Genomic DNA, 21,057 nt, shown 5'->3' with positions numbered 1-21,057 from the left:
TTCTGTCCCCCACTCGTTACCTGTATGAATGGCACCTGTTTGAACTCATCATCTGTATAAAAGACACCTGTCCACAGCCTCAAACAGTCAGACTCCAAACTCCGCCATGGCCAAGACCAAAGAGCTTTCGAAGGACACCAGGAAAATTGTAGACCTGCACCAGACTGGGAAGAGTGAATCTACAATAGGCAAGCAGCTTGGTGTGAAAAAATCAACTGTGGGAGCAATCATCAGAAAATGGAAGACATACAAGACCACTGATAATCTCCCTCGATCTGGGGCTCCACGCAAGATCTCATCCCGTGGGGTCAAAATGATCATGAGAACGGTGAGCAAAGATCCCAGAACCACACGGGGGGACCTGGTGAATGACCTGCAGAGAGCTGGGACCAAAGTAACAAAGGTCACCATCAGTAACACACTACAACGGCAGGGAATCAAATCCCGCAGTGCCAGACGTGTTCCGCTGCTGAAGCCAGTGCATGTCCAGGCCCGTCTGAAGTTTGCCAGAGAGCACATGGATGATACAGCAGAGGATTGGGAGAATGTCATGTGGTCAGATGAAACCAAAGTAGAACTTTTTGGTATAAACTCAACTGGTCGTGTTTGGAGGAAGAAGAATACTGAGTTGCATCCCAAGAACACCATACCTACTGTGAAGCATGGGGGTGGAAACATCATGCTATGGGGCTGTTTTTCTGCCAAGGGGACAGGACGACTGATCCGTGTTAAGGACAGAATGAATGGGGCCATGTATCATGAGATTTTGAGCCAAAACCTCCTTCCATCAGTGAGAACTTTGACGATGAAACGAGGCTGGGTCTTCCAACATGACAATGATCCAAAACACACCGCCCGGGCAACAAAGGAGTGGCTCCGTAAGAAGCATTTGAAAGTCCTGGAGTGGCCTAGCCAGTCTCCAGACCTCAACCCCATAGAAAATCTGTGGCGAGAGTTGAAAGTCCGTGTTGCTCGGCGACAGCCCCAAAACATCACTGCTCTCGAGAAGATCTGCATGGAGGAATGGGCCAAAATACCAGCTACTGTGTGTGCAAACCTGGTAAAGACCTATAGTAAACGTTTGACCTCTGTTATTGCCAACAAAGGTTATGTTACAAAGTATTGAGTTGTATTTTTGTTATTGACCAAATACTTATTTTCCACCCTGATTTACGAATAAATTCTTTACAAATCCTACCATGTGGATTCATGGATTTTTTTTTTCACATTCTGTCTCTCACAGTTGAAGTGTACCTCTGGTGCAAATTACTGACCTCTGTCATCATTTTAGCTGGAGGAACTTGCACAATCGGTGGCTGACTAAATACTTTTTTGCCCCACTGTATGTTTCCTTGCACAAAAGGAAACATACAGAAACATAAAAGAAGCAAGAGATTCTGCTGTTTGACTTCTACCCATTAATGAGTTGGACTACAGCAGCTACTAAAAAACAAAACTACAGTAGGGTGCTCACTGGGTTGAGCAGGTAAAATATGTGCTGCAGAGGCCAAGATTTGATTCTACCCTGAGCCATTTGCTGCGTATCTTCACCCCGCTTAAACTTTCTCGTCCACTCTCAAACCACCCTGTCACAATAAAGCCCAAACGAAATAAAATGACAAAATTGATGACTCAAGTTGTTTAAAAGGCATAATTTTCATTTATTGTACTCTTCTGCCCTGGGCTTGTTTTTATATCCCCTCATCTCGTCTCCTCTAGTTTCTTTTATTTTGGCAAATCTCAGTTCTGTTTTCAAAAGCACCAAATGGCTTTGTGGCCAGAGCGATGATGACAATATAAGGCTACGGACTGGCTCAGAACTCACATTTAACACTTACTCTGATCTCTCTCTCTCTCTTCCTCTCCATGCCAGCGAGCCACTCGCTGTGTGTGTGTGTGCAAATGTGTGTGTGTGTGTGTGTGTGTGTGGTTGTCCAGACCCTCTCATAGGTCTTAACACAAAACCTGTCACAGCAAAAAAGCAACCTGTCACGACTCAGCTAGACACGACTGTACATGACTGCACCACAAAGAACACAAGCAGGCTGTTCCCGAGCTGTTAAAACAGTCACTGCAGCCACCAGCTCCAAAGGTCTCAGGCAAGAACACACACTAGGACACAAGCACACACATATACACACATAAAGCAAGTGAACAGTGAGGAGGAAATGAGACAAAGGGTTACCAGGAGAGGAGGAAGACAACGTAAAAAAAAAAGAAAAGAAAAAAAAATCACGTTGTATAGTAGGCCTCAAGGACTACATGTCTGAAATGTCTGACAGCTGAAAGCTAATTGTTGTTTGTTGGAGTGTGTGGTTTTTCGATGTACAGCTGAATGACTGAATGATGGTGACTCACTGCTGGTGGCCAGTCGCTATCTGGTGCCGAGGCGGGCGTCCAGAAAGTGTGTCTGTGTGTGTTAGGGTAACTTGGTGAGACTGTCGCTCTGTCAGACAGCAAACAGAGGCATCTTTCTCAAATCCACACTGGGCCACAGCTTACAATGAGCTCACGCAAAGAGGGGAGCAAAAAAAAAAAAACCCACGACAGCTTAAGTGTGTACTCACAGGTTCAACAGGCATACCCTGCATCACCCTGAGCAAATATTACGAGACTTTACTCCCTGCTAATCTTATTCACAAACACTCTGGAGCGCACATAAAACTAAACATTTAAAAAAAATAAAATAAACACATCATTGTACTGTATTAGCTTAGCACTCCACATACAATATTCACTCGTGACTAACACTCCCAAAACTAACTGTACTACTGAGCAGCTCTGGGATTTACATATAGTGAGCGAAGCGTTTATAAAAACACATTTGTATATAATAGCCCGGGGCTGTGTTGTCACTCATCAAGCTGATCAAAAAGCAGCTGCTATACAACACTGATGAATCTTGGAGTGCTTTTGCAAATCTGTCCTTCAACGGCAGAAAAAAAAAGGAGGTGAGATAAAGGGAGAGAAATCAAGGGGAGAGGAGAAGAGTATCTAAATATAGAGAGACTCGCATTTTGGAGTCAGAAAAGAGACAGTGAAGGGTAAGAAAGAGGCAGGGAGACAGGAGATGTAAGAGAACGGAAAGAGAGGAGGAGAGACAGGGAACTAATACAAAAGCAACAGAAATGGAAGGAGGTGGAAAAAAGTAGCCTTCAAGCTGCAAAAGAAGAAGGAGGGAGTATGGAAAACCGTCAGTATAGACTCATTGGGTTTCTCATCTACTGCACTGCTTAGTGGACTTCTGGAGACCTAAACACTTAGTGTTAAGTCCACAAGACTTAAGAGTTTAGTACATGACACAGGGTATCACCACAGGCATTAGTCAATGCATAGCATCGATATGGAGGCTCTACCTCTTCAACAAAAAGGCTGCAGCTCCTCTTCTGACTAAATTCTTAGAGTAATCAGCAAAGATACAAAATCAATTACACTCGTTGTCTTCCTTGTTTCGCTGCTGTGCTGTGCATGGAGTAACTGCTCCATTTTAATGGCATACCTCCGAAAGCTTCTGGCAAAAAAAAGAAGTGGATTTAAGGTAAAGTTTCAAGTAAAGTTTCTTTTGTTGGAATGTAATTGTTTTTTTTTTGTTGTTGTTGTTGTTGTTTTTTATAAAAAAGGGACTTTTTAAAGGACATTTGCATTGACGGAAGAGTGGCTCAAGGCCATTATGTCCACTGTGACTGACGAAAAGTGAGGCTTGATCAGACAAACGCTTCACTTCAATCCTCACTTCGGTCCTGATACCTCATTTTCTGTCACCCCCTCCCTCCTTATCTGTCTGTCTCTTCACTCAGCCAGCGTTAAGTTGAACGTGACGCTGACTGTCACCTGTTGACTGCTGCCATGGCTTGCAGGCTTTTGGAACTACTGCTTGCCCGCCCACCTCCCCGACCCCCAGACAGCAATGGAAAGAACTGTAAATTCATAAAGAGAAGAAGGCATAAGAAACACAATGAGCGAGGGAAGGACAAAAGGACCACTGTGTAAACTCTCACCATGGTGCTCACCATCGCTAAGGACAACACCCACCACGGAAACCTAATTTTGAAGAAGTCACACATTCCCACATTGTGAGCCAGTGCCAGTATCAGGTGTCTGTCCAAACCACCAACCACCAATCAACTGCCACCCCCTTCATGACACACCAGCACACACACCAAAACAACCAGGAGGGGGGAGGTGAGATACAAGACAGGAGGGAGGGAGGGATGCGGGGGTGAAAAAGATAGAGTAAAAAAGATGAGGGCACGGGGATAGAGCCAGCTACAGACAAAGGCAGACAGAATGGCAATGAGTGAAAAGAGGAAGAGTGAGGAAAAAAAATAGAGAGAGGTGAAAAGCTCAATGCCATCTCACTGTGCTAGAAGAGAACAAAAAGACAGCAACAATGACGCTTACATATGCATGTTTCAGTTAGTGTGTGTGTGTGTGCCCGTACATGTTTGAAAACGCGGTGTTGGAAAGAGTGGTGACAGGGCCGTTGGGGAAATTTGCCCCTTGCCACCGAAAAAGGGATGTGAACCTACTCACTTCTGTTCCCATGTGGATTGGCTTCACCTCTTTTGTTCATAAAGGGAACTACACTGACACCGAAGAGCCCATAAAATGTACGGCCACTATGACAAAGGTCCACTTGTTTCGTTGATTTATGAATTTCACATGTAAACACACAAAGGACGTGGTTTTGGAACAACAAAAAAAAGCTTTGTTAAAACCTTTCTGAAGTGAAATAACTTCCTCCAGTCCTAACAGAAAACTTACTGCAAGTTGAACGGCTTATCTTCACAGGTAATACCGCATCTGAGCTAAGTCTGTTGGTGTATTTGGCAGAAAACTGGACCCTGCAACTTTTCATATTAACAGAATGTATAAATATGCGCTAGGGTCAAGGGGAAGGATAAAAATGAGAAAGGGAACAGAGAAAGGGTAAAAATGAGAAAAGGAGTAGAGGGAGGGTAAAAATGAGAAATGGAGTAGGGGAGGCCACATGAGGCACCTGGCCCACTTACAGCAGAGGAGGGGGTGGTGGAGGAGAGACGGAGGAGGAGAGGTGGAAGATTAAGGAGTGGGAGGGGAAAAAAAGAAAAGGAGAATTTGGAGAAGGAGGAGGAAGAGGAGGGAGAGGATGAGGAAGAAGAGGCCTGGAGAGAAAAAAGTCAGGTTGATACAGCTGGGACGGAGCAAGGGGAGGTGGGCGCGGGGACGACGGGGGGCTAGGGCAAAGTGAAGGAACGCAGAAAGGTTAGGAGAGAAGAGGATGTGAGATGAGAAGGCAAGAAGAAAAAAATAGGAGATGAAATAATGGGAAGGGGGAGAAGGGCACAGGGAGAGAAAGAGAGAAGAGGTGGAGGCTGGAGACGACGAGGTGGCCTTGTGATGTTGAGAAAGGAGGTGGTGTGCGTGCGTGCGTGCGTGAGCGCAACGAATCTGTGTGCGTGTCTCTCTTTGTGTGTGTGTGTGTGTGTGTGTGGGTGTCTGAAATTATGACGAAAAAACTAACACCTCACCTAAAGTATGAATAACCGACCACAACAGGCCAACGTAGGTTCAATCTCTTCTCCCAGCACATTCGAGCAGCCTGCCTATACCACTAATATCCCACTAATACCACCCACAGTCCTCGCTCCACCTCACATCAATGAATATTTCATGTCCTGATGGCACTTTTAAAGCAAAAACTAATTAGCAAATCCAAGTTGATCTGGCATTAGTCATATCAGGCCAATTAAAAGCCCAGTCCTACTGTACATGTTAATGGCAGCGAAGTGGAATAATTGTATGTTGAGCAGGGGAGAGAATGTTAAACAGGCCTTGTTAGCAGCACTTTAGCACTCTAGCCTGAGTCCATGGCTGGATTACAAAACTCTACAAAGCTGAATAATGTTCGTCAGAAACACGCACACACATACGGAGGCACACACACATCTTTGAAAGCGTCAAACGAAAACTCTATCCATTAATTAGAGTGTCGCCATCAATTCCATGGGGTCAGGTCTGATACTTATAGCTAAAGAAGAGAAATAATTCCAGGGAAAATGATGGCTCTATGCTACAGTACTAATATTAAACTGAGATCCAAATATTGGCAGAAGCTTACAGGTCAGATGTTATTCAGTATTAGTGGGAGAAAACCATTCTCTGCTCCACACACTGTTTCTGCGGTCAGAGCCAGTCAACATAAGGTTGTAGAGACAGTTTTTGTGTGCTATTTGAGTACAGAAAGGTGCTGGTTTGTATTTGAGTCCTGCCAACCTTCCTTTCTGCGTGTGTGTGTTTTTTTATGCAGGAGTTTAGATTGAGACAGACAGCACTGACACACACAGACTAAACTGTGCTGCACAAAAAAAAAGCGACAGAATAACAAGGGCTAGAGCGCTTTTGGAATGAATGTCTGTTTCATCACCACCACCACCCCTCCTCCAAGACAGTCACCCCCCTCTCCATTCTCTCTCCTTCACGTTCCCTCTTTTCCTTCCTCGCTCTGCCTCCCCTGTCTCGTTCTCTCACCTGAGCTTTGATATGGAAATCTCTCACCAGCCAGAGCCCGAGGCTAGTTGACTGTTTCTAAAGATGTATTTGCTCAAAGCCGCTCAATTTCTCATCAAATGCTCACACTATGTGTATAAAAGACAAACTCTTTCACTGGGAAAATAACAACTAACAACCATGTACTTATATGAAGCTTTCAACAGTCTGCAAACTCCAGACCTCAACAAAGAGGTTTTTCTAAGCCCAAAAACCTTCAAGTTTCTAATGGCTTATATAAATTTGACTAAGGAGATGGTGACCTTTCTGCAAAGTGGAGAGACGAGGACGCCAACTATCTTGTTGATAAAATAATTCAACTGAGCGAGCGCGCTCGTGCAGACTGTATTTTCTCACTGGTTTACCAGTTCATCCACGCCAGGTAATGATTATGCATTAAGGACGGCCTACCCAGCATATATACATATGACACTGAGCCAAAAACAGTGACAATTGGAAATATTCAAGGACGAGTAAAACAATTTGCAAAAGAGGCAGAAATCATTTAATCATCTAGAAAGAGGTAAGAAAGTCTGGGTAAGATAAAATATGTTTTTTGTCAACAAAAGCAAATCATGCGAACAACAACGCTAATCAGTCCCATGTCAGCTCATTACTAGAGAGTGGTGAAACAGTATCACAGGTTCATAACGCAGACGTTGTTCTTGTGTGTCATTCTTTTGCAAATGACTGTGATCAGTCCTTTTTTTTTAAATAACTTGGATGCAAAAAGACAGATTAACTCTAAAAAGCTGATTTTTTTCATACTTCCCACAGAGATATAAAAGTTTGAGTCAGAATATCCTAAAACATGGGGTAATCTGTAGCTTAACACCAAAGGCGTTAATGGAAAAAAACATGAAGGGCACAGTTGCTAACTGCCTGAGACGGAGAAATATGTAGTGTAAATAAGCAAGCTTAAAGGGATAAGAAAACAGATATAATTTCTGTTTTGTCTCTTGTTTGTTTATTACCAACAGACAGAATGCTAACTGGAAGATAATATGTGTTTGTTATCTAACCGGCCTGCATTACCTGACGTGCAAAACTGCCATCTTCACTTCACTTGTTGCAATTTTGTTTTGACAGCTTCCGAGCAAGTGAAAACGCACAGAATATTAAAGCAACAATTAGAAGTGCGGTGACGAAATAATGGAGAGGATCTGATCGGTTTTCACAAGCTGGCCCGAATGTACGCATTGATGCAATTGATAACTGCTGTTAGATAATGTTGCCAATTCCAGAAAATTGCTCATGAAGCTGATAAGCATTGTGTGATGATGGCTCCCTGGAAAAAAAGCCGTTCTGCTCCACATTCCTAAATAAAAGAAAAACACACCCTGGTGAGAGCACGCAAAGTGAAATCCGTCATCTGTTTTCTCAGGAATGTGTGATCCAAAAAGGTGTTTTGCAATATCAACAGCTCCCAAGCAAAAATTTTCAAAATTCCCTTGCATTTATTTTTAGCAGCAATCAAATTTAAATTTTCCTTCAGGACTTCAATCTTTCTTCTGAAGTGTAAAAGACAAAAAAAAGATTAAAAACTGGAAACGACCTTTTAATTTAAAATTCAGGGACAAAGTAACGAAAGAAAGGAACTTAACAAATTGTTATTTTCATTGACGTCCTGTGAGCGCAAACAACGCTATGAAATATTAAGATATATGTGAGAGGTAGGGAGTAATTCTGCACATGTGTGCGGGTCTGGGGTGGGGATGGATTAAACTCACCTGTTCTCTCTGCTGGGGGCAGATAGAGTATGTCAAATGAGTAGAAAGGGAAGCCAGCTGTTACACACAAATACATGGACGCACACACATCCCCCACAGCATCCGTGTAACCCTATGGGGATTAGGAACACCTGTATTCATCCCTGCACAATGAGCTATAGAACCAGTTAAGCTAAAGGGCCTCGGGAGCTATTACGAAATGGGGGGATGGAACTGGTAGAGATATGGGTAGGGGCAGGTGGGGGGTTAATATGTGCCAAACTGTCTAAAAATGAAATAGATGTGAGAATTATAATATCCACGATGTAACAGGTAGGAAACAGAGTTGTCACAAAACTCCAGAGAGATGTGTTGTGTCATGTAAGACATGTACATGCCAGAGTAAGTGGTTCATTTTGCAGTGAATTAACCAAACAGGTGTTCCCATTAACAAGTAAGCTCTGAGGGGCAATCGGGTTGAGAAAACTGGCAGGGAGAGATAGAGACAGGGAGATGAATCAAGTACAAGGTTGTTAACAGGGACAAATGTGTCTTTGTGGAGCACTGATCCTTCTATCTTTTGGGAAAATGTATTGTAAATTAGATAAACTTACTGTTTAGAGTATTGCCACACTGTTTATATGAACACACGCTTGATGTTGTGAGGGTGTAGTACACTACATCCCCAGGGTCTGCGTAGCTGAAGTCGACCAACTCGCTACCACACAGTTCAGCCCACAACCTGAGCACCACCTACACAGCTACAGGCTTGCATTCATACACACACACACACACACACAATGAAGAGGCCATAGTTTTGAGCTTCATACCTGACCACCACCCAAACCAAGAGCCCTCCTTCTCATTTTCTCACCCTCTATTCACACACAGCCACACCCTCACCGTTTCCCACAGATGTCCAAAATCTGCTGCGGCGTGTGGATATTATTCAGTGCAACAACCTCCGCCAGCCTCCAGCAAACACGATGGGAAACTTTGGTTTCAACCGAGAAAAAGACAGAAAAGTCATGCTGATGCACTTAATCTTGTTTAATCAACTTCAAAAGGTCCATTCATGAGAGAATGCACAAGTGTAAAGTGCTTCAAATCCTGCTTTGCAGTCCCACAAGAACACGCGCAGCTAATATTTTTTCCATCTTTCGGCCGATCTCGCCTACACTCCTCCTCCACTCATCCTTGTAACTGTTGTCTTGGTCTGTATTATATTCTCCCCGTGGAACACACAGATGGAGGTGCAGACACACACACACACACACACACACACACACACACACACACACACACACACACACACACACACACACACACACACACACACACACACACACAGAAACACTGACATTCACTGTTCTCAATAATGATACTACACAACCCCACTTTAGGGAAGCAGCCCCACTGGGATGTCATGTCAGGACCCACAGACAGGATTGTGGAAGAAGCTAAGGTGACAGTATGGATGGCATATTGAAATGTGTTTGAATGCCAGAACAGCTGAGGATTGTAGGCATTAAAAGAAGATAATTAGGCTTTCAACTCCTCATGAGGACTTTGCAAAATGTGCATGGCATGCATGCAAATACACAAACACACACACAGACAAGCCTACAGTAATTGAATTACTGAATAAAAGACTTTGGAGGATTTATCATATCAAGCGCCAACTCTTAACTGAGTAGTAGGAAGGACAAAGTAACCAGACAAATCCAGAGAGAGGCCTAAGACAATTTGGAAAAATGGCTTGATGGTCTCTTAATCCCAGAGATCCAGTTAGATGATGTCAAACAGAGGAAAAGACCTAGATCTAACTGGCATTACAAAGCTATAAGCCAAAAGGGCACGATTTAAATCTGCAGTGTTTTTGTTTGATTTGTGTTAGCACAAAAAAGCCCAAGTATGTCTTCTCAGCCTTCTCTCGCTGACTTTTGTAACTTGTAACTTTGCTTCTGCCTATTCTGAAAAACAGGCTTTAACTGATGTAGGTTATACATAACAAGATGAAACAATTAAAATAATCTCATGAGGAATAAATCCCAGCGTCAGTCTAAGTTTGTCCTATGTTATATTAAAGTTTGAAATCCCCTGTGATAATGGACAGTGATTAGAGCAATGCATAGATCTCTTTGCTGAGCGCTCACCTGGCTGTGCAGGGGATGCACAACAGCTAGGGGCCCACCGCCGTTTTCTTTACAGAGCGTGAATGAAGTGGGGTTGTTCCCCTCTCACATGGTAAGCATGGTAGAAAATGGAGGAAGACGGAACTGACCGGTTTGAGAGGGCAGACACAGACAGCAGACATACACTGTACCCACAGCGGTGGAGACAGACCGAGCGGGAGAGACGCTTCAGCTTTAATAAACAGAAAACACTTGACGCCACTCTCTTTTCAACTCTCAACGCGGATCAGATGATGATCAGCTGTACCTCAACAATTACAAAAAAGAAAAGAAGAAGAAAAAAAATACCCAAGAGCACCATCTGCAAACAAAATCCCCCCTCTGTCTTGTCTGGTACTCTAGGGTTGGGTGTTGACGCAGCAGAAATTTCCAGCTGGAGAAATCCCCCAAACGGAGGTTAATCGAGGGGAGAAGGAGGAGGGTTTAAGCCCTTGTCTTCCAGACTCAGAGCGCTTTCATTTTGAATCCCCTCCAGACGGCTGTACGGAGCATCACTCGTATTTTCTGGTACGGCGTGTGCGCTTCACAATCCTCCCACACCCCAATCAGTGTGGCGATATCGTGTCATGCTTTTCAAAACTTTGTAAAAAATTTCAGCAGGATCCGGTGGTTTCGTCAAACTCGAGGAGCTGACACGAACCCCAAGAGAAAAATTACGTATGTGTCGGCAAGTGTCACATACACCTGCCTAACCTAAAAGATGGGCTTTTTCGAAAAGTCAAAAGGACACGTTTGACTAAGTGGTGCATGGTTTTTATTCAAAACCAGTCGTAAATTACGCAAACTGGAAACTGCATTTTCTTCCTGCGCGCTAACAATGAAAAAAGTATATTTTACTACCCATTTATACTAGTAATATTCATTTGGATTTGAAGCAGTTTGGTAGTATATTCAAACACATGTGGAAAAACACAGCAAAGTGGACAGGAATAGATTTTTTTGGTCTATCTGTTTAATAATTCGCCGCCTAATGTGTGGAATATGGCTTTAATATGCGTATCCATTCAACAAATTACAGCTTCTCCAAATATCAACAAGCGCAATAGACAGCTGGCTGTCACGTATGGAACAGGTAGGCGTACTTTCAGACTGTTGCCTGCTCACTCGGTCGGGTATATCGCTGTCAAAATGCACTCTGCGTGGCTAACATGATGCCGACGGACTAGACTAAAAAGCACTGAGAGAGAGAAAAAAACAGAAAGAAATAAAAAACAGACAGACAGGCCTTCATACAGTAGCTTTTCCGATGGCCAACTACTATAGCGCCACGATTTGTGAAGAGTTGCATTGTGTCATGTCTCCAACCTGTGCGCCCACCAACTATCAGCTGTAGACGCGATGGCTCCGTGAGGCAGAAAACTAATTGTTGGTAAGATAGAGCCTGAAGCCATGGAAATATTGCGATATCCGCCGCGTCTCAATGAAATCTTAAACCTGTTACCAAAGGGAGAGAGGCTGAACGCTGTATTTTTTTAAAGGGCTACTAGTAATATAAGGAAGTCAGACATACCTGTTACCCCATGGGGTCTGGGGTGGACGTGGTGTCGGTCCTTCGGAGTCCAATCTGGTGTGACAGCCTAAGAGAAGAAAGGAGGGGATGTCCAAAGCACTAGGTACTCTCCTTCCTCTCCTCTGTATGCTCTCTGTAAGTCTTATTCCCCGTTTTCTCCAACTCCCCGCTCCTCTTCCTCCACCAGCCCCTTTTTCTTTCTCTCTTTCCCTCCCCTGCTTTTCCGTGTCTTGGTATCAGGAGCCTCCCCCTCCTCCTCCTCTTCTGTGCATGTCTATCTCTCTCCCTCTCTCTCGCTCTCTCTCCCCTTCTCTCAGTTCTAACCCTACACACACACACTCTCTCTCTCTCTCTCTCTCCGTGTCCCCGTATCTCCTCTCGCTGTCTCTCTGGACAGTCAGGAAATGAGACAGCGTGAATGCACTGTGTGTAGCCTATATCCATTTAATGTGAAATGATTCCGAAACGGATTCCGAAATGATGATAATAATAATAGTAGTAATAATAGTAATAATAATATGCGTTATGATGTAAGCAGTGGGGCTGTGATGAGCCCCCGTGGGTCTTCTAGCTTGTGCGTCTGTTGCCATAGGGCTCAGTAGTGACCGGGGGATTATTGTAACTTACCCCCTCTTGTGGCAACAACAAGAAAACACCGATCAGTCAAGATTTTAAAAACAAAACAAAAACAAGAGTGGCTTTTGCAGTTTGACACAGTTTGACTGGAAAACACCTATGACAGACATGTGATGCTCAGGCCTGCAAGTGTCTCTTTTTTGGCAAAAAGTCAGGGGTAATTCCACTTTCGGCCTGAGCTCTCCTTTTCACACATGATGGATTTTTTCTTCTTCTTCTCATTGCATGCCTTTAAGTTCTGGGGAAAATTATGAGGTGGCAAACATTTAACACAAAAGGTAGGGGGGACATATGTGAGAAGTTCTGTGCTAGTCCAAAACAAACAGTGCATTTATTGGAATGTAGTGTACTTCCCGTTAAAGTACAGGTCTGTATCGGTGGGTTTAGAGTCAACAGATGGACTGACTGAACAGATGAAAATTCTCAGACACGGAAGAAGGACTTTTTTTGCTGTTGTTATTGGCGTAAAAACGTCAATACAACAATGTAAAAATACTCTGTTACTACTAAAACAAATTCATTCAAAATGCAAAAGCACAGATGTTGCTATTCTGAGGAACATACTCTTAGGAGGTGGGGCTTGTTTGTCTATTTATTTATTTATCTGAAAACTCTTGTTTAGTCCAGCTGGACCTGGAGTCAGATGCTTCCAAAGGGTGTTGAGATAAACTGCAGGTGTCATAAGATCAGGCAGGGCATCGCAGTCCAACTTGTGCTGGCCGACTGGCTGACATGTATTACACTGACTTTCACATTCATAGGTGTGTAGATAGCATTTGGTACAATACAAACTCTGAAACCTGACACTGTGTATTTCTGCTTCAGTTATAAGATTCATCCCAACATCTTCCACTATTCAAACATCCTTTTCATGTGGTATTCTATGCTGTAGAGCTACAACAAATACAAGAACTGTTTACATCGCATTTTACTATAGAGTCACTAATCGCTTTATTAAGTACTGGGTTGGACGCCGTTTTACCATCAGAACTGCATAAATTCTTTCCAGCACCTAGTTGAGTCTTAAGTAGCTTGAACAAGGAGGGAAGGTTGCTCAGAGAGTTTTAGCCCAAGAGCAGCAGATTTGTCATCTGTGCATCCATGATGTGAATCTCCTGTTCCACCTCCTCCCAAAGGTTCTCTGTTGGATTGAGATCTGGTGATTATGGAGGCCAGTCGAGTACAGTGAAATCATTGTCATGTTTAGTTAGATAATCTGAACGTTGTGACGTGGCGTGCTATCCTTCTGGGACCAGCCATCAAAACATGGCTACACTTTGGTCATATAGGGTTCGTCATGGTCAGCAATTGGAGATAAAGTCTGAATTTCAGGAGTGGGACCAATGTTTCCAAACACACTCCTTCCGGTTCTTATCTATATATGTTCCTCCAGTTCTACAAGCTGTTCATTCTTGTTTACATGCCCCACCCACCTCCCCTTTTCAATTCTTTAACTTCTGCACTTCTGTTTAGTACATGGGGATCTGTCAGGCCCGGGAGCAGCCACCAGTCCCCTTCGAGGCCTTCCCCAAACCGCAGCTCAATTCATGTCCAAGCCATTCACCTTTATCTATTAAAATGCTGTCAAACCTAAAATGAGGACGTGGGCCCAGCTGGTGAATAACACTCAGGTAGACTGCTGTGTTTAAATGACACTCAGTTGGTAGTAAGGATTCCAAAGCGTACCAAGAACATAGCAACCACACCAGTACACCACCATCAGCCTGATCCAAGCAGGATCCATCCACGCTTTCATGTTGTTTATGCCATATTACTTACCTACATTCTGAAACTACCATCTGAATGCCACAGAAAAAAATCATGACTCAAACCAGGCAACCTTTTGCCAGCCCTCTATTGTTCAAATTGATTGAGCCGATGGAGCTTAAGCTTCCTGTTCTTAGCTAACAGGAGCAGCCTGTGTGGTTTTCTGTAGCTGTAGCCCATCTTCCATGTGTTGTGCAATCAGAGATGCTCTTCTTCATATTTGTAGTTATTTGAATAGCCACCTCCATCCCCACCCCACCCTCCCACTCCAGGTTGATGGATGGATGGTTATTTGAATTAGCATTGCCTCCCTGTCAGCTTGAAGCAGTCTGCCCATTCGCCTCTGACCTCTGGCACCAACAAGGCATTTTTATCCCCAGAAAACTGCTGCTCACTGGATATTTTGTAATTTTTTGGACCATTCTCTGTAAACCATAGAGAAGGTTGTGCAGGAAAATCTCAGTAGATCAGCAGTTTATGAAAGCAGCCCATTTGACCCAACTACTACGCCACGTCCAGAGTCACTTAAATCACTTACCTCATTCTAATGCTCACTTAGAATTTCACCATAAAAGCTTGCACAGAGCAGTTGCCATGTGACTGATTGATTAAACATTTGCATTAATGAACAGTCAAACAGGTGTATAAAGTTTCCAGTGAGTGTATAAGCATTTGCTATGACTGGTCCCTTCCTTGATGTACAGAAATCCAGCAGATGAAGGAGTAGCATAAAATAGATGTACCTAAAATAAGTACAAGTATAAAAGTAAACAAAGAAAACTGAGGGGAAATGCATATTAACTCATAAGGAAACTTTAATTATTATTAATATTTTAAATATAGAACTTGTCTCTTTATTCGGAACTTTTACAGTGTCAACAGACTAAAGTTTGTGTGTGTCACTGATTATAGTGAACTTTGTGTGTGGATGTATATAGTAATGAGGAACTGGGTATGAGCCTATTTCTTAGGAAATAGAATATATGGGCTATGACCAGGAATCCTTTTAGGTTTGAGGAAGTGGGGACAAAATATGGGGAAGAGAGCGAGTAGTACAGCAAAACATGCACTGTGCGTGCATGCACGTGTGTGTGTGTCTGTGGAGAGTGATGTGTGGCGTGGCGCAGCAGGGGGTAGAGCTGTATCTCCATCAGTCTGGTAGTTGGCTGCAGAGGGCTGGATAACAGAGGATGTCAGGCCATGTGGATTAAGGCTGTAGGTCTGTAATGCCCAGGCACAGATCCCTCTCGCTCTCTCACACACACACACACACACACACACACACACACACACACACACACACACACACACACACACACACACACACACACACACACACACACACACACACACACACACACACGCTCTCTCTGTGAGTAGGGTCTGCAAACACAATCCCTCTCTGAAACAAGCTGCTTTACTCAAAGCTGTGCTCCCTCACGCCAGCGTGGCCTTCCAATCCGCCTCTCACGACAAGCATGACCCTGGCATCCCCTCCTCAACCCCACTCCTCCTGTCTCTCGCCCGCTCTTTTCTCTCCCCCTCTGTCTGCTCATAGATGGGTTTAGGCATCATTAGGCCACTTACACATGTATTCACTCCTAGGAGCACTCATCAAGGCAATCCACCCAGGAGAGAGCGAGTGGTGTGAGGGAAAAGCGGGATTTCGGTATTACAGTGGGTTTAGCGTGTGAGTGTGTGTGGTACTTATGTTTACAAAGAGTCCTTGAAGCACAAGGTGATGGGTGTGTTGTGGGCTGCTGTTTACCCAAAGGGGCAGTCACTGTTCTTCTGTATTCTGCTTTTCCCACCTAAGTTTTGCTATTAAATAATGAAAGTAAGCTTGTTGTTTAGACTTTAACAGTTTGTTGCTGAGGCAGAGAAGAAGTTTAAAGCCAGACACAAAGAACACACATGATCTCAGCGCAGGAAGTGAGACCAGGTCCCTTTCTAATGACTTGTATTTGAATCAGAGAAAAAACAAAAGACAAAAAAACAGGATGAAGAATGTAAACGCACTTTAGGAAAACTTTTTGAAGTCAAGTATTAATTTGCTCTCCAAGCTCCCCTGCTGAGGATCGCGGGAGCATAATTGGTCACATTGAATTAAACAGCAAAAAAAATCTACAACTGTCACAAAAATAGCACAAGGCGCTTTCAAAGCCCCATCCACTACCCTTCACTATCAATTTACCAAGGGGAACAGCTGTGTGCTGCTTGTGCCATCCTAGCCCTGCTTGTATAGAAGGCAGAGCCTGCGGCTGAAAGAACACTATCTCTACCAGGTGCAGGCAGGGGATGGGGGAAGGCTTTACAAAGGAATATTTGGCACAAGGTGTGAGACAACAATATGTGTGAAGGTGCAGCTTAGTGATACTCAAATCAGTATTGGGAAACGACAAGCCTTTTATAAAGAGAGTCCTCCCTCGGAGAGAAAGGCCAAATTAAGAGTACGGGACCCAAGTCCACTGATGAGAGGATGGGAGGGAGGAAGGAAAGGAATGAGGGGTAAGAGGAAAGTAAGGAAGGGTAGCATTAATAATGGAGGAGAAGAATCCAGAGAATGAGCTGATTTGTCAAAGAAAGTGTAAATGAATGAATTACAATGTAGAATGACACCAGGAAAAGCAGAATGAATTGAGGTTATTGGATTTAAGGGATGCATAATCATCTGGAGGATTCAGAGAATGTGTTTGTGCTCGCTGCCCACACATTTTGTGCCAGCGTGAAGGCACCACGTGGAGTTTGGGGGGGGGGGGGGGGGGGGGGGGGGGGGGGGGCAGTGGAGCTGTTCACCACTGCCTGTCCTTGTGTCACCCGTAGGAATTTCTGTCCTCCCTAAGGCCTCAGGCCTTGGTGACTATTGTATGTATCAGATGAAAAGATGCCCCTGGACAAGCTGCGCATCACCACATCCAACATCGTGGCTTTCTTTGATAACAATTGCTCCTGGCTGACCTCATGCTGTCCATCGGCATGTGTGGACAAGGAAGATGTATTTTACTCATTTCCGAGCAAGGAGGATCTTCTTCCCAAATGAAACTGCAGGCAGACTCATATTCAGGCTTTTCATGCCCATTTCTGTGGCATCAGCCCCTGGCTGCCTTGCTCTAACCCTACTATCCACTTTACTTTAGGGGAATTCAGATCTTTCCTGTTTATCATATTCTTCTTCTCTGTGTTATGAATCCTACATTAAACAGCCCTCTCTCCCTCTGCATCTTTCTTTCTTCGTCTTTCACCGTCTGCATGTCTACCCTCTTGATCCCTTCCTCCACTATACTACCCCTCCAAATCTCATTTACTCCAATGGAAGTAAGTAGAAGAAAAAGAGAGAGAGACAGAGAGGAGTACAAAACGACCTTCTCTTCCCCGAAGCAAGAACATCTTCTTATTGTGGAGGTCACCGTCTCAGTTCAGCCCCACGCTCTGAACACTACTCTGCTTGTTTTAATGATGCACAGAGCGGAAGAAGAGGGAGGGAAAGTAAGATAGAGAGAGGGAAACTAACATAGTATTAGAGAGTGAGAGACAGTGAGAAAGAGACGAGTGTCGGGAGTGGATGGAGATGGGAGGATTGGGCTATTTTTTTTCTACCGACGCGGCTCACCCCCACCCCCTCTCCTACCTTCCCTCCCCCTCTTCTGTGCAGAAAGTGCACCTCTCTTTCCACATCCATCTTGAAAGGTTCTTCTAAGCTGTCTAACCTCTCAGCAATATTATATATTATTGCTCGCCTCAACCCACACTGAAACCTGGGTTGCTATGCTACAATAATATGACCTCTCATCTCTTCTCCTCCACTACATTTCCTTTCTCGTTGCTTTCTCTCGTTTCAGCAGGGAAAGGCGAAGGAAGGGGTTAACAGCCTCCCCCCATGCTGCTTGTCCCCATCAGGACACTCTGCCTCTTTAATGACCTCCTCGAGTTCAGCACTGCTACTTGATTTGACTCTGCTGACCATGTGGGGTCATGACCCCATTCCACACCACAGCAATGATCTTTGACCCTTGCAGAAGAAATAGGATCTTATTTGTTGTATCTAGCTAATTATATACAGCATGTAATGACTATCTATCTATCTATCTATCTATCTATCTATCTATCTATCTATCTATCTATCTATCTATCTATCTATCTATCTATCTATCTATCTATCTATCTATCTATCTATCTATCTATCTATCTGGTACCTCAGTCCCTTGTAGGCATTCAAATTAAGAAGTATTCCTTATACATAATGGCCTTTAATAGTCTTTGTTATTGGATCATATTATTGGATTGGTTTGAATCAGATTTTAATGCACTGCCGGGTAGTTTAATTTATTTTAATTTACACCAATGGACCATATGTTGTTCGAAACCAAAAAAGTATTTCCCTCTTAAATGAAGCAAAGTACAAGTAGAAAGTAGCAAGCTGGAAGCTGGAAGAAATACATAAAGTAAAGGTATCCATATGCATTGCAGTACAAGAGTACTTGTTTAATTCCCCCCACAGCTATCAACCTACCACCACTGGCTTCTTTCTTCCTGCACAAAACTAATTTCAGTATGATAGAGAGATACAGATATAGATAGATATGAACTGCTATGAGCTGCTGGTTCTGAAATTTTCAACCCAAATCATAATGCACAGCCAAAATTCTCTGTTACATCATCCATCTCCAATCCCTTCCTCCTCCTCCTCATTCTCTCCCTCCACCATCCTCTTCTTTCTCTCTTATCTCTGCTGGCCCCGTCTCTTGGGGGTCGTTCGTTTTTGTCATAATCACCTTGGAGATTGGGGACTGGTGCCCATGGCAGACCTGAGCTGAGTGGAGGAGAGGAGGATAGAGGATGAGAGGATGAGAGGATGAGAGGATGAGAGAAAAAAAATTTTGATTGGGGGGGGGGTGTTAAGATGAGCAGTGGAGGACAGTCTTGCGGGGGGGGGGGGATGACGGCTTGTCTGGCTCAGCCCCGGCTAATGTGAGGGGACAGCCTTGGCTATGCCTTAACCACACTCGCGCCGTCGATGCCAGGCAGAGCGGGGAGGAGAGAATAGACGGATGAAACGCTTTCCTTTTCAGCGCTGCCTTCTCCCGCCCGCACTGACTGCATTCGGAGGCGCGTGGGGCCCCAATGTCACACCCTGTAGGTGTTTAAGCTGCTTACTTACACCAACAAGAGAAAGAGATGAGGCAATAGAAGACAGGGAGACAGAAAGGGAGAGGAAGCTACAGAAAGGATGAGAGAGGGAGAATGGGGAAGAATTGGAAGAGGTTGGGGGCGGAGGTCACGGTTGTAGGAGGATGTAATGTATAAGTATCCCAGTTAGACTGTCTTCACATCAAGGACGGGTTTATTTTATGTGAGGGGGATACTCATCAAGCGTTACGCCGGTGCAAATTGCACGTATCTAGGTGTGATGACTAGAACGCTGCATTGTAAGTGGGAAGAGGCAAAGTCATCAGAATGACAATATGATAAGTGTTTTTTCTCCAGCCCCACCCTGCTGACTCTCTGTCTTTCTTTTTTTTTTTTTACGCTCTTCGATAAGGAGAGGCTGAATGGGAAGGCGTGGGATGCACCAGTCAGGAGATGGTTTCATCACGAGCGGGAGCCAGGGGGGTCGCAGTGTGCCGTGTGAGTTTTTAAAAAATCCTATTTTGCTGTGAGGCTTCGTTGTGTTCAAACCTGTGTTTATCTCACTGGGATGTGAGGGGGTGATGATGACATGTGTTGGGGGTGGAGGGTGGGAGGGGGTTTAGCGTAAGGTCAAAGAGTGATGGGCACAAGAGAGGCTTCTGTTGGGATCATTTTAGAGGTGCTACACAAGGGTCAAAAGGTGATAGTTTGGGCAAAGACGCCTCACACCAACAAACATGTTTGACATTTGTACTCGTGCTCTTTTTCTCTCAGTGTGTTGCGCTCACTGTTTTAACTTGTATTTCTGTCCTCTCAGCAGCCTTCTTGTTGATCCATGCTGGTAAGGTTCTCAGACACTCCCTCCTCAGGTCACCGGCTCTGTTTGTCCTAGTCCACCTTTCCTTCTACCCTTTTCCCTCCCACCCCTCCATCTCCTCTCTTCCTCTCCTCGCCTGACCAGTTCCTCTAATTTGGTTTCTAATTTTTGTTCTGCACCTCATCTCCTCCCCCTTCGTCTATGTGGGGGTAAAGTGCAGCCCCTCCCCTCAGCGGTGTTTGTGTTTTCTCTGTTAATATAATGTGTATGCGCACTGTGCCCATGCGGGTTTGTGAGTGAATCCCCTAAAGTACCTGAGGTTTTTAGCTGTGCGGTCCTTCTTCAAAATGAAGATTTAACACTGGTGGCCTTTGGGAAAACACGCTCCACATAAGACTCCTGGTTAACATGCTGGGAGAAACATGTTGGTTTATATCATGTGCAAAAAACCCACACATCCAAAAGTGCACGCAAACACAAAAATGAAGAAAAAAGTCAGACTGAACAGACCAATAAATAAAATGTGAGCCTGACTATGTGTATGATGTGTTTTTCTGTGTGTGTGGGTTGTCCAGATGTTACTCATGTTGTGGATCTGTTTAAGCAGACACATAATGGGGGTATGTCTTGGTTAGGGAGTCCCAATGATGTAAATTATTAAACTGTACAGTGAAGACATTCACCGTATTTTAAGTTTAGCATAAGGTCAGTTTAAGGTGAGGGTTAACCAAGTACCTGCTATCGTTAAGGTTAGAGAGAAATCAAAGT

General features: G+C 44.1%; 1 protein-coding gene across 3 annotated transcripts in view; it reads right to left on the bottom strand.

The window, feature by feature from the left end:
• zbtb46 (zinc finger and BTB domain containing 46) overlaps positions 1 to 12,232 on the bottom strand; it is a 65,064-nt gene extending 52,832 nt beyond the window's left edge. For 2 of the 3 annotated variants that reach the window (XM_004546006.3, XM_004546007.3), the window contains exon 1: positions 11,943 to 12,231. The gene's annotated coding sequence lies outside the window, so the exon portion shown is untranslated. Of the gene's footprint in view, positions 1 to 11,942 lie in introns of all 3 variants that reach the window. The other variant, XM_004546008.3, reaches the window with a different exon arrangement.
• Between the last annotated feature and the right edge of the window lie 8,825 nt (positions 12,233 to 21,057).

Source organism: Maylandia zebra, linkage group LG20 (genome assembly GCF_041146795.1).
Source record: "Maylandia zebra isolate NMK-2024a linkage group LG20, Mzebra_GT3a, whole genome shotgun sequence".
NCBI classification, from domain to species: domain Eukaryota; kingdom Metazoa; phylum Chordata; class Actinopteri; order Cichliformes; family Cichlidae; genus Maylandia; species Maylandia zebra.
The sequence above is the reverse complement of the archived record's forward strand: the minus strand, read 5'-3'. Positions and strand labels throughout refer to the sequence as shown.